The sequence below is a fragment of the Oryctolagus cuniculus genome, chromosome 10 (genome assembly GCF_051225735.1).
Source record: "Oryctolagus cuniculus isolate XC-2025 breed Fujian yellow rabbit chromosome 10, ASM5122573v1, whole genome shotgun sequence".
NCBI lineage: Eukaryota > Metazoa > Chordata > Mammalia > Lagomorpha > Leporidae > Oryctolagus > Oryctolagus cuniculus.
The window spans coordinates 116,367,461-116,381,352 of NC_142876.1; the positions used below are offsets into that span (position 1 = coordinate 116,367,461).

Genomic DNA, 13,892 nt, shown 5'->3' on the forward strand with positions numbered 1-13,892 from the left:
TGTGTGGATATTTAAGTGTGCTGCTCCCTCTTGTCTTGAGACAGTCTGAGTAAGGAAGACTCGCTGTGACCCTGCCCTCCCTCCTCTCCAGACACACGCAGCCTCCCTCCGCCGCCTCCAGGGCCTCCTCACAGGCGTGGGAGTGCAGCGGCAGTGAGGCCGTGCCCACAAGCCAGTGCGCTAGGGCAGGAATTTATTTTTTTTGGTCCCAAGAAAATGTCGACCCCGTGACTTTGGGCTGGGTTTGTATTTATGGAGACTGTATTATCAGAGTCCTAAATATTCCTTATGTTTCCTTAATTTATTTCTTAACACTCCCTGATGAACTGAAACCAAAGTGACGTGGAGTCTTTAGATCTGTCTGCCTCAGAGGATCACAGGGCACCGATTCCCCGGTAGAGCGGAGAGCGCGTCAGGTTAGAAAGGACCCACGGTTTGGGTGTAGAGCGTTGCCAGCCTCCTACTCATCTAGACTGACGTATTCAACTAGCTGTGCTCAGTGGACTTCTACAGATGGTTTAGACACACAGACGGAGCCTTCTTCCACACCCTTCATCCTGTTCCATCCTCCTGGTGGCGCCTGTCCAGAGCGCTTGATTCACCATTCCGTGCACCCAAGTGATGAGCAGGCTGCCCGCCGGTCACTCGCCTGAGGAGGGAGGCAGAGCAGGCTCTGCCCATCCCCTCCCCCCAGTGGTATCCAATTCCGGAACCAGTTAGCATTGCTCTGTCGGAAAGAATGGTTTCTCCTACAGCTCCAGCCTCCCTTTCGTTTGGCAAGCTGGCATTCTCAGAGTTGGCACAGTGTTGCCATACCCGCTCAGGTAGCCCAGCGTCACCCTACCCATCCGTGACCAGTCACCTGAAAATACTTCCATTTGTAAAAATAAACGAGTTCACATTCATGCCAAAAACAAATTGCTCCCAAACTTCTGTAAACTCAGAATGTTAACTTTCCCTAAAAGTGTTGCACTGACCTTAGGCAGGAGTACCAGGGGGCACTATGACCTTGTCCAGCTAGCGCAGTTTGCCCTAACTTCTTTGTGTAAGAGCTCCGTATTTTAGAGCAGAGGAGAGTGCCCGTGGAGCTGTTGCTCACAGGCTGTAGCTGCAGCCCCAGGGGAACCTTTAAAGGGCAGAGCTGCAGTTCAGTGGGCACAGGAAGTCGCCACGGTACAGGGGTTGACCTCACTCCCATCTGCCGTGGGACGCTTCCTATCAAAGCAGGTTGCCACCTCTGCTGAGCCCCCCCTCCCCGAGCTGCAGCCAGCAGGCCAGGCCCCTGGTGACTGCCGTCTTCCTTTGTCACCCTGCCCCAGGAAGGACTCTTGGGCCAGGCCAGGCCACGCCAGGCCCAGCGGCGGCTTTCTTGCTGTCTCACCCGCTCTGTGGGGCCCCAGGCACCACAGTTGTCTGCATTTAGCACCCTTCACAACTGCACACTTGTTTCCAGCCTTCCCATCCATCCTGCTGCCCTGTGGCCTTGGAGTTTCTTTGCCTTGCAGCTGTTCTTGGTCTCTTGTCTGTTCCACGCTCTCCCACCTCCTCTCTCTAGCAGTGTAACAACCATTCTGGGTGCAAACTTCAGAAAGCAGTCACGTGAGCTCCCTTTGCAAGGAAGCACTCCTGGGTCCCTTGTCTGTGCTGGGGCCTGCAGGTGACTGCAGGTGAGAGAGTGACCGTCCCTTTGCACTGTCATCTCAGGGCCCTTCCGTCTGCCCAGCACATCCTAGCCAGGAAGGCTTTCTACGGCACAAGTGGCAAAGTGAAGTTTAATTGTATCCCTCCCTGGTTGGGCCCTTCTCTCTCCCCATTCCAACCAGGGCACAAACCTGAACGCCAAGACAAACATTGAGCTCAAGCCTTCCTTGATAGCTGTGTCATACGGAGCAGGTTTTCACTTGGTTTTGTTTCTCATTTCATGTTCCATGAGGTACAGTTGGGATAAAACACAGAATCCCGAGTGAGTTCCAATGAGCAGAGGCCTTTCGGCTTTGGAAAATGCACATCCAAACCCAAACCTAGCGTTCCCGTCGGCAAACCGATCAGGCACTGTTAGAGTCCCTGCACCTCCGCCCCCAGATGGAACCTGGGATTCCGAACACGGCTCTAAGAGTTAACATTTCCGTCTGTGTGTTGTGTATGCTAGGTGGTAACCCTGAGTAGGACTGACTTCTAGACTGTGTGTTTTATCAAAGTGTGTAAGAATAAAAACTCACTTGCACGAATTGCAAAGTAAAGAAATGACACTTGTGAACGTGTGGACGTTAGCACTGTAGTTGATAGATCTTAAGCTGCTAATTGTTGAGAGAGAATTAAACTCATGTCTGTGTGGTCGCCGCTGGTTCTCAGCGCTTTTACTGTACATATGAACTGAAATAAAGACCTCAGCTCTTAACCCGGTGGTCGGCTCGGCTTGGTTTTGCTCTTGGTTTTTGCCTATTCGGTTTCCAGTGACCAAGTGTGTGAATCTGAAGACTTCCTACCTGTTTATGAGTTAGAAATTGTGTGTGTGAAAGACAGATTTGGTATCATGCACCACTAACTGACAGCTGAGTAGCTTTCCCAGCCACTCCCTGCGTTTTCCCCACATCATCTCAGTCATCCCAGACACTGCCACGCCGCCTTCCAGTTTTCTGGGAAATGTGCAGGGCCCAACTCCCCAACCCAGCCTGACTGATTCAGGCCTGATCATCCCTGCCCAGCCTCGCAGGGCTTGGCTACTAAACGAAATGAATATCAACATTCCGTAAAGCACCGAACACTTCCAGTCCCACGTGACGGCCACGGTGGTTCCCAGCACAATCCCATCTGTGCTCCTGTTAAGGAAGGCATGGTTTCTTGCAGGAAGCTCTGACCTTGCCTTTGAGGGGATGCCAGCCAGGGCGCCAACGAACAGGCCCCCTCTGCCTTCCTAGCTCTGTGCCACTTACCCATCTGTGCAAATAGCAGTCTTGCTCCACCCGCCTTGATCCTGCCAGTTTGTGTTTTGAGAGCAAGGGACACCTGAGGAAGCTTTAGAGGTCACTGCAAGAGAGCCCTTAAGTTTCTCGATGTGCATGCAGGCCAGGCTGCACCCTGCTACCTCCAGGGGCTCCCTCAGTAGGCTGCCCTGGGAGTGGGTTCTGTGTGGCATCCCGAGTGCCCGGAGCAGTTCTGATAAGAGGCAGGGTATCGTTTCTGTTTCTGAAGATACATTTGTATATGTGTGCATGTACTTGAAAATCAGAGCTACACAGAAACGTCTTCCATCCGCTGGCTCACTCCCCAAGTGGCCGCAGCCGGGGCTGGAGCAAGCCAAAGCCAGGAGCCTGGAACTGCAACTGGGCCCCAGCATTGGCGCCATCCTCTCATGCTTTCCCAGGCACATAAGCCGGAAGCTACCAGGACTAGAACTGGCTCCCATACGGGATGCTGGCATCACAGGCAGCAACTTTAACCACCGTGCCTTAACACGGGCCTCTGGGCAACGTCTAATTTCAAGGGCTGTTTTATTTTTGTCTATTGGGGTAGGCATGGTGGCACACCCGCATCCCATGCACAAGTGCCCAGGATCAAGCCCCGCCCCCACCTCCCATCCAGCGTCCTGCTCAAGGCCCTTCGCTCCCTGCCATCCATGTGCAAGACATGGATGGTGTCCCGGCTCCTGGCCTAGCTGTGAGTGAACCAGTGGATGGAATTTGCATCTGTCTCCCCCTTTCTCTGCGTTTCAAATAAACAAACTTAAAACAACAACCTCAAAAACAGGCCCGTCACATAGCGTGAGAAGATCCAGAGTAGATAACAGGCTGAGGAGGCAACGGAGGGAGGGAGCGGCCGACCCCAAGGGCCTCCCTCCCTGGAAGGGTGCCAGTGTGTGCCTTGAAGCTACAGAGCCCACTGAGAGCCCACAGAATCAGCCTCCAGCCTGCAGAGCGCAGAGCACGGTTTACTGAGTACCAGATCCATGCAATCAACCGGCTAATTCCCCCAGACAGCCGCACCTCGAGCCCTCACCCGTTACCTAGCTTGGGCTCAACCTGGGAAACAGGCCTGTGCGACACGCATAACCAGAGACACTGCGTGTCCACGGTACGTGCACGTGAGCGTACAAGTCATTAGCAGTCCCCTCAGCAGAAAGACGGGTTATGAACACTTCACAGAACAACACCAGGCCTTCTGCACAACCCGCATGAACGGGGGGGGGGGGGGGGGGGGAGTACACGCCCCCCATTTACAATGCCAACGTGTGCACGCCTGCTGCAGATGTAGACAAACGTCGCTTTAAAGGGGCCGCCATCTGGAAAAGGGAGGAGGAGGAGGAGCAGTGGCCAAGCACAGCTATGCTTGACTCCCTAAACTCCAGGTGTCTCCCGAGAGAAGGCATTCGCGTAATTAAATGTATCAAACTAAAAATTGTTTAAATCTTCAAAATTCAATATATCACGGAGAAGAGGCATTTAGCCTGGCAGCTAAGACCGCATCCGACGTCCCAGTGCCTGGGTCCACTCCCGGCTGCAGCTCCTAACGGCAACTTCCTGCCCCAGCAGCCCTGGGGTGCAGCAATGGTCACTCCAGCTTAACTGGATTCCTGTCAGGCATGGGCGAGGCCCTGCCTGGCCCCCGCCACTGCGGGCATCGGGGGAATCTATTGGCACATGGGAGTCGCTCCATCTCTCTGCCTCTCAACTAAATATATATATATATATATATATATATATATATATATGAAAATAGGTCTACTGCACAAAGGTAAGAGGTGATAGGGTTCCTACTGCGGGGTTCTGTGGGGCCCTCTTGTACCCCAGGATCATCAGAGAAGGGGCCTGGGTCTGGCCTTGCCACGCCGTGGGGTCTCCTCCAGCCCTGCACTGCCATGCATGGTGCTCAAACAGCTGACCACGAGGAGGCAGAGACGCACAGGGCTTCGTGGCCCAGCCCTCCATCCCTCTGGGGCGGGCAGCTACGCTGTGGCTGATACAGGGCTGCGTGGGTTCACCAAGCCAGGCAAGAAGGAACTTGGGAGAATGAAACCTGGGTTGCAGTTGAGGCCGGAGCCACGTGGGGGTGAAGAGGAGAAAGCAGGTGTGGCAGGGCAGATGGGAGAGAGCCGCACCTGGGCCGGAGGAGCTGGGCGCGCAGCAAGGCCCAGCCCCAGGAGGGAAGCGGGCCCAGGCAATGGCCGGGAGCCACGAGGAAAGCAGTGCGCCTGGACAAAGGTCTGAGTCGCTCACGAGCCACGCACAGGCACCAAGCTGCGAGGGACGCCAGCTAAAAGCTCAGCCGGGACCACAAGGGGACCTTCAGAGGTGCAGGGGTGGGGAGTGAGCCCGCAGGTGATGCAAGGTGACCACCGCCCTTTTGTTAGGGAGCAGGAACCTGTTCTCCAGGGCTCACAACCTCAGGGCATGAGAAGGACTCCTCAGGCCCAGTGGCAATGGCGTAGGCACACGTCCCACCCAGCACAGAACTCCGTCTATGCCCAACACTTTCCTGTTTGTCACTGTTCCCTGAACAGAGCGACAGCCTTCCACACCGCGTTTGCACCATCTGAGATGGAGTAAGTCCTCAAGAGGATTCAGTACCAAACGTTCCATCTTCCATAAGGGACGTGAGCAGCCCCAGAGCTTGGCGCTCGCAGAGTGCCAGAACCACCGCCCACAGGTAGAGAGAGGCAACCCAACCGATCAATCAATCTTGGCCTTGCGCCTATGGATCCTGCTGGGGCGGGGGCGGGGGCGGGGGCGGGGGGAGCGTCCAGCCTCTTTTGATAGCTGGGAACTAAGAGTGGGAAACCTTAAGTTCCATTCTCATATGCGCACCAGTTCAAGTCCCAGCTGTTCCTCTTCTTATCCAGCTCTCTGCTACGGCCTGGGAAAGCAATGGAAGATGGCCTAAGTGCTTGGGACCCTGCACCCACGTTGGAGACCCGGAAGAAGCTCCTGGCTCCTGGCTTAGCCATTTGGGGAGTAAATTAGCGGATGGAAGACCTCTTTCTCTGTCTCTACCTCTCTCTGTAGCTGTCTTTCAAATAAATAAATCTTTAAAAATTTAAAGAAGAAATTTATTAAGTTTGTATACCTTAAATAAAAGGTTTCTGGGGAAAAAATTTTTTAAAAAGATTACTGTACAGCCTGTCAAGAAAAAGCAACCCTGGTCTCTGTCGCCCCCTCGTGGCTGCTGCGGGGAACGCGCTTTCCGTCTCCCGTCGGCCCCTTGTGAGCCGCTGCAGGCCCACCGCCCCCATAACCGGGGAGAGGTTTCCTCGTCTTGGGTTTGACAGGAGCCAGAGCTCCAGCTCCAAGCCTGATGCTTTCTCCAGCTGGGAAACCGAGGTCTGGAGACGGGGGTGGCCCAGCCTGACTCCGACTAAAGCCTTCCTGGTCTTTTCTCAACAAGGAACCTCCCCCACCCCCACCCCGGCTGCCCCTCGGACTGGACTGGCACGTGCAGAGGATGTGTCCCGTGCCAGATCGACTCAAAACGCATTGAAAAGCAAGGGCGGACACACGGGATCTCCTCCGCCCAGAGGAGACGGCCCACAACGTGGGAACCAGATGCTGAACCTCACTGATCATCAGGGGATGCGAGTGACAGCCCCAGGGCTCGGCATTCTCACAAGGGAGGACGCCGGGAGAGGAGTGGGGCTGCTGGGGGGCGGGCCTCGTGGGGCTGCTCAGGACGCCCCAGGACCGGCGGTGCCGCCGCCCCGCGCTCTGCAGAGGGAATGCAGCAGCCATGCTGTCCTGCACACAGCTACCTGCCCGCCAGCGGTGACAGGATGGAGACAGCACGGCTCAGGGACACCCAGGGACCCCTCCCAGCCACACGCTGCGGTGCTGCTCCGATGTTTCCATTGACCCGGTGCGGCTGGAGGTCGTTGAGGGAAATAAATCCAGCATGGAACAAGCTGAGTGCTGCTGCCACCGCCACGCGTGGGGAGTCGGGACCAGCGAGCGTCACTGCAGACAGCAGTGCGGTGGTGGGGCAGAGAGCGGCAGGTGCAGTGAGAGGCCACCTGAGCCCACGGCCCCGGCGCCACCTGCAACGCCAGCTTCCTGTTGTCACGGCCCAGTGCCACGGCAGTGAGGCAGGAAGTCAGTGCGAGTGTGGTTCCAGGACACCGGCGCCGGCAGAAACTTCATCACAGCAACCGTGTTCGCTAGAACGCAACCCAAGAACGCCGCGAACGAGGCCAGCTACAACTGCCAAATCGATGATCTTAAAACAGCAAGCACAAAAACCAGACACAGACTGATGGGAATTGGACAGTTTTCAGTTCATGAAAAATTTATAATATGAAAAAAACATGCATCGATTTTAAAAAATTGTTTGCAACAAAATACACTTACCTTTCATTCTCTTCCTCCCGAGCCTTTGGAAGTGCTCAGTGTTCACTGTGAGATCTGGGAGCTGCACTCTCCTGCTCAGGGTGCATCACCGTGTCCCTGGCACTTCCAGAAGCAATGTTTAAAACGACGACACGGGGCGGCGCTGTGGCACAGCGAGTTCAGCCACTGCCTGCCGTACCAACATCCCAGGGGAGTGCTGGTTCAAGTCCCGCTGCTCTGCTTCTGATCCAGCTCCCTGCTAACGGGCCTGTGAGAGCAGCAGCAGAGGACCCAAGCACTCGGGCCCCTGCACCCACCTGGAAGACCTGGATGGAGTTCCCGCCTCCTGGCTAACTCCAGCTGCTGCCGCCACTGGGGACTGACCCAGGAGATACAACCAATCTCTCTCGGTCTATCTCTGCTCTCTCTAGAATACTGCCTTTTTTTTTTTTTTATTTGAAAAACAGTATCAGTTCTACCCCACTGGGTCTTTTGTTAACTCTAATGACAAAGGCTCTAACCTGCACTGATTGTCCCAAAGCAGAAGCCCCCCAACCTCCTGTCTGTCTGTCTATAACTTCCATAAACAAAACCAAGGGCTGCCTTCAGCGGCCGAGTTTGCAAGCACAAGGGAACCACCTCCAACACAAGCCACAAAGTTTTTGCCTATTTTAAATGACCTATCACATGGGTTTTAATTTTCCTCATTTAACAGTCCCTTTATAGGATTCTCAAAATATTGATGCATAAACTTCTAATTTATTAATGACCTTTTTCTTCGATAATGCCCTTTGCCACAGTGCAAGCTGGACTTCGAGGGAGGGTGAACGTGGCTGTGCCGCCAGCCCCAGCCCGACTCCAGCTTCCTGTAACGCAGGCCCTGGGAGGCCGCGGGGACGCGCAAGCAGATGCGTTCCTGCCGCCCACACGGGGGACCCAGACCGGGTTCCCGGCTCCTGGCTTCGGCACTGTGGGCTTTTGGACAGCCAACTGGTGAATGGGGGCTCTCTTCATCTCGCTCTCTGCTTCTGAAATAAATATGCAAAAAAAAAAAAAAAAAACTCCATAGCAAACAAACCTTAATTTCACCCACGTCAGGACCGCGGACGGCCAGCAGGTTCCGGGCAGCCATCCTCTCAGAGACCCTCAAGCCGGCTGCTCTGAGCCCTGGGACCCCCTCTTCCAGAACACGCGGCACCCTCCTACTGAGTCCACTGAATCAGCACCGGCCCGGCCAGCACCGGGGCACCCTCACTGAGCACACCTCTGTCTCCTCCCACAGGCAGCCCTCCGGGGACACCTGCCCCCCAGTCAGAGAGCCCGGGCGTCAGTGCCTGCTCCCTGCCCATATCAATTCTGGGAGGCACTGCATACCATACAATTCACCCACACGATTCACAGAGCTGTGCATCCACCACCAGGCTCGGATTCCAGAACATTCTCTCTGCCCCCCAGTTTCCCCCTCCCGCTCCCGCATCCCCGGACGTCCTGTCTCTCGAGCGCTGCCTGCTCCGAACACTTTGCACAGAAGCAGCCCAGTGCCGGGCCCTGTGCTCGAAAGGCTCGCCGTCCCTGCTCCCGCCGAGAACCACGCACCGTGTGCGTCAGCAGCCGGCTGGCTTGATGATTCAACTCGAGATTTTTCCACACGGAGGCCTGTGTTGTGCCGCAGAGGGTAAAGCTGCCGCCTGCGACATCGGCATCCCCTGTGATCGCCGGTTCGAGTCCCAGCTCCTCCATTCCCACCCGGCTCCCTGTGAGTGTGCATCGGAAAGCAGGTGATGGCCTGAGCGCTTGGGCCCCCCGCACCCTAATGGGAGACCCAGATGGAATACCAAGACTTTTCAACTTCATCACGGTGTCACAGTGACATGCACACAGCTAACTGGGAACAAGAACCTTCTCTGGGCCAGCGCGGTGTGGCCTACAATCTCCTGGGCAGCCTGCCCAACAGACAAGCACAGGACCTGATGGCTTTGTGGGTGAATCACGCCAGTCGTTCATGACCCTTCCAGGGATGTGGAGAGCAGAGAACACTTCCTGACCCACTGGATGAGGCCCGAGTTATCCTGGAACGGGGGCCGGGTATCTGGATGCCACAAGACAACCACACTGTCACAGCCCCGGTGCACACAGGTGCAAACGTCTCCAATGCAATACTAGAAAGCCGACTCGGCAGCGTGCTCACAGGTTCCTGCACCGAGAACCAGCGGGATCTACCACCGGCAGGCAAGGATGGTTCAGCAGGTGCAGCTCCTAACCGCATGAGAACAATGATCACTGAGTGACCTCACAGCAGACGGACGAGCGCACCTGCCACAGCTCCACATCCCTCTGTGCTGACTCAACACAGCGGCCATGGCGGGACGGCACCTGCACATCGTGAGGCTGTGGAGGGACTGCGAGCCCACGGCCGGTCCCACTGCTCCACGGGGAGCGTCCTGCGGCTCCCAGAGCAGGAACCAGACGACCATGCCCACTCGCGCGCTTCCTCCCGAGTCCCAGCTGCACCCCTTGAGCAAGAAGAGAAATGAAAAGCATCCAAATCAGAGACAAGAAGTTAAATTTGCTGTTTCCTGATGCGATCTTACCTAGAAAATTCTAACGGGGCCACCAGAAAATGGAAACAAATTCAGGACAGCAGCATCCCAGGTAGGCGGCCTTTCCACCCACCAACAGAAACAGCAAAATTAAGTCCACTGTCCCGTTGACCACAGCATCAAAAAGAGTAACACACTGCGGAGTATTTTTAACCAAGAAAGTGAAAAACCCACACAGAAAACTGAGCCAAGAAACTGAAGAGGACAGAAACAAATCCAAGGAAGCCCTGTGTTGAGATCTAAAGAATCCATGTTGTCAAAATGTCCTTACTACCCAAAGTGTGGCCTACGAATTCCACACCATCTCCATCGAAATTCAGGGAGCGCTGTTCACAGAAACAGGAGACGATCCTGAGGTCTGTGTGGACAGAGCAGCCAAGCTGGAGGCACCACACTTCCCGATGCAGATGTTATCACAAGGCTGTAGTAATCACAACAGTGTGCTACCGGCGTGCAAAGAGACCGAGCAGAACTGAGCGTCCACTGATAAACCCGCGCACGTCTGCTTCACTCACCTCTGACACGAGCCTGGAACACACAACGGGGACAGAAGTCTCTTCAGCACACGGCGCTGTGAAAACTGCACATCCACGTGCAGAACAATCTAGACCCTTACCTCACACCACACACAAATATTAACCCAAAATACGTTAAAGGGGCCTGCGCTGGGGCGTAGCAGTGAAGTCACTGTCTGCACCCATACGGGTGCTGGTTAGAGTCCCGGCTGCTCCACTTCTGATCCAGCTCTCTGCTATGCCCTGGGAAAGCAGTAGAAGATGGCCCAAGTCCTTGGGCCCCTGCATCCACGTGGGAGACCCAGAAGAAACTCCTGGCTCCTGGCTTTGGATCAGCGCAGCTCTGGCTGTTGCAGCCAATTGGGGAGTGAACCAGCGGATGGAAGACCTCTCTCTCTGCCTCTGCGTCTATGTAACTGCCTTTCTAATAAATAAATAAATATTTGTTTAAAAAAGAAAAAGACTTAAACCCCCAAACCATCAAACTCCTAGAATAAAGCAAAGGGCGCAGCTCTCTGACATGGGTTTTGACAATGACTTTTTTTTTTTAAGATTTCATTTATTTATTTATTTTACAGGCAGAGTTACAGACAGTGAGAGAGAGAGAGAGAGAGAGAGAGAGAGAGAGGTCTTCCATCCACTGGTTCACTCCCCAGATGGCCGCAACAGCTGGAGCTGTGCTGATCCAAAGCCAGGAGCCAGGAGCTTCTTCCCAGTCTCCCATGGGTGCAGGGGCCCAAGGACTTGGGCCATCCTCAATGCTTTCCCAGGCCATAGCAGAGAGCTGGATTGGAAGAGGAGCAGCTGGGACTAGAACCGGCACCCATATGTGATGCCGGTGCCGCAGGCAGAGGATTAACCTACTGCGCCACGGCGCTGGCCCCCGCAATGACCTTTTTTTTTGACAGGCAGAGTGGACAGTGAGAGAGAAAAACAGACAGAAAGGTCTTCTTTTCCGTTGGTTCACTCCCTAATGGCCGCTGTGGCCGGCGCATCACGCTGATCCAAAGCCAGAAGCCAGGAGCTTCTCCTGGTCTCCCATGGGGTGCAGGGCCCAAGCACTTGGGCCATCCTCCACTGCACTCTCAGGCCACAGCAGAGAGCTTGACTGGAAGAGGAGCAACCGGGACAGAATCTGGCGCCCCGACCGGGACTAGAACCCCGGGGTGCCGGCGCTACAGGCGGAGGATTAGCCTAGTGAGCCACGGCGCCAGCCCTCACAATGATTTCTTGAACCTGACCTCTGCTCATTCATTTAACTGTTATGGAAATTTGCAAACATCCGCAGCAAGAGAATGGCAGAAAAATGAACCCGGGCCAACAGTTACCAACATGTGGTCAAGTGCAAGTTCCTGGAAACACGGGAAGAAGCTTCATGTTGGTAAAAATATCTGAAATCCACGCATGGCTGTTTCATATAACACATTTTCCACAAACTTCTTTTAATATTTATTTATTTGAAAGACACAGTTACGGGGGGGAGGGGAGAGGGAGAGGGAGAGGGAGAGAGAGAGAGAGAGGGAGAGGGATAGAGAGGGAGAGAGAGGGAGAGAGACGGAGAGGGAGGGAGAGAGAGGGAGAGGGAGAGAGAGGGAGGGAGAGGGAGGGAGAGGGAGGGAGGGAGGGAGAGGGAGAGAGGGAGAGGGAGAGGGAGAGGGAGAGGTCTTCTATCCACTGGTTCACTCCCCAAATGGCTGCAGGAGCTGCAGCTGGGCCCAGCCAAAGCCAGGAGCCTGGAGCCCCATCCAGGCCTCTCCCAGCAGGACCTGCAGAAGGGTCCACGTGCCTCACAGTCCTAGAGCCACGGCAGTCGGTGCCACCAACCCTGGCATCACTCAGGCTGGCCAGCAGGACGGGGGACGGCTACCTTGGCCTCCCTGAGCACCGAGAACAAGGCTATCGCAAACACGAGGGTGACTCTGTGAACACACACTCTGGGAAACCCGCGTTCGCCGCAAAGCCACACTTCTGTCCACAGAACCGCAGCACACGCGACCACTGCGTTGCTTACAGACGGGACGGACGCTGCCTCAGACCAAGCAGTCCCTCAGCGGCTGCTCTCCTGCGCTCACCAAAGCACCAGGCCTGGTGACAGCCTGCGTTCCAGCCAAATCCAACTCTGCCAACGAAACCTCCTTTATCAAGAGGGGATGACTGCCCCACACGTGCAGACGTCAACACAGCGGCGCAGGAGACACGAAGAAGCGAGGCGGCGCGGAGCTCTGCAGGAACACAGTGCTGCCCGGGTCAGCTGGCGAGCCGCAGCCTCTGCGAAGTGACTGGGCTCCAGCAACTGCACTGAGAGACGCAACGAGACGCGAGAGGACACGGGTCACAGAAACGAGCCCATGCATGCGCCATGAGTGAGAGCACTAGTGGGGGACAGAAGTCACTGAGAGAAACCAGTCTGAGAGGAGACCTTTAATCAGTGAAATAAAAACCACGATTCAGAGTCTGACCGAGAGGAGTCAGGAATCCCTCACCTCGACAAGACTTTTTGGAATAAACCACAGAAGTAAAACAACGAAGGCAGTCTACGTGGAATACGGGACACCATTAAGCCATCAAATACTCACGTTACGGCATTCCTGAAGGAGAAGAGATGGAAAAGGTGTTGAGAGCCTGCTCTTGGCCGGCGCCGCGGCTCACTAGGCTAATCCTCCGCCTGTGGCGCTGGCACTCTGGGTTCTAGTCCCGGTCGGGCGCCGGATTCTGTCCCAGTTGCTCCTCTTCCAATCCAGCTCTCTGCTGTGGCCCAGGAAGGCAGTGGAGGATGGCCCAAGTCCTTGGGTCCTGCACCCCATGGGAGACCAGGAGAAGCACCTGGCTCCTGGCTTCGGATCAGCGCAGTGTGCCAGCCACAGCGGCCATATAGGGGGTGAACCAATGGCAAAAGGAAGACCTTTCTCTCTAACTCTGCCTGTAAAAAAAAAAAAAAGAGAGAGAGAGAGAGAGAGATCAAACCTGCTCAATGGAATAATGTGAAATAACGGCTGGAACTTTCCCAGGTCTTGAAACAGACAGGGACATCCAGATACAAGAAGCTCAAAGAACCCAAAGCAGACAACCCGAAAAGATCTTCTCCAAGAAATCTTGTAGTCAGCTTGCAAACGTTAAAGACAGAGAGAATCCTAAAGACGGAGAGAGAAAGGCACCAAGTCACAGACAAAGGAAACCAGTTAGGTTAACTTCAGACTTCTCACTGGAAGCCCTGCAGGCCGTGAGACTGTGAGAGAAGATAGTCAAGGTCTTTGAAGAAAAACTGCTTAGCATCAGAGCTCTATCCAGCGACTCTGTCCTTTGAATATGAAGAAGAAATTTTCCAGATCTCCAAAAACAGAGAATGCCCCACCAGCAGACCAGCCTCCCGAGAAATTTTGACACATGGCCTACATTAGAAGTGATTATCATGAAAACACACGGCACCACCGAATGCATGAACCCAGCAGGTGGGATCATCACCCAAC

General features: G+C 54.9%; 2 long non-coding RNA genes across 2 annotated transcripts; one reads left to right on the plus strand and one right to left on the minus strand.

Annotated features, from left to right (window-relative positions):
- The first annotated feature begins 4,769 nt into the window (after nt 1-4,769).
- LOC149124448 (uncharacterized) lies at nt 4,770-5,959 on the plus strand. Its single transcript, XR_016215060.1, has 3 exons — nt 4,770-5,198; nt 5,498-5,643; nt 5,837-5,959. It is a non-coding gene; the product is annotated as an uncharacterized LOC149124448 (long non-coding RNA).
- A 1,111-nt stretch (nt 5,960-7,070) lies between these two features.
- Nucleotides 7,071-13,339, minus strand: LOC149124449 (uncharacterized). The gene is made up of 3 exons (XR_016215061.1): nt 13,002-13,339; nt 7,332-8,338; nt 7,071-7,200 (listed from the first exon to the last, which is right to left on the minus strand). It is a non-coding gene; the product is annotated as an uncharacterized LOC149124449 (long non-coding RNA).
- Between the last annotated feature and the right edge of the window lie 553 nt (nt 13,340-13,892).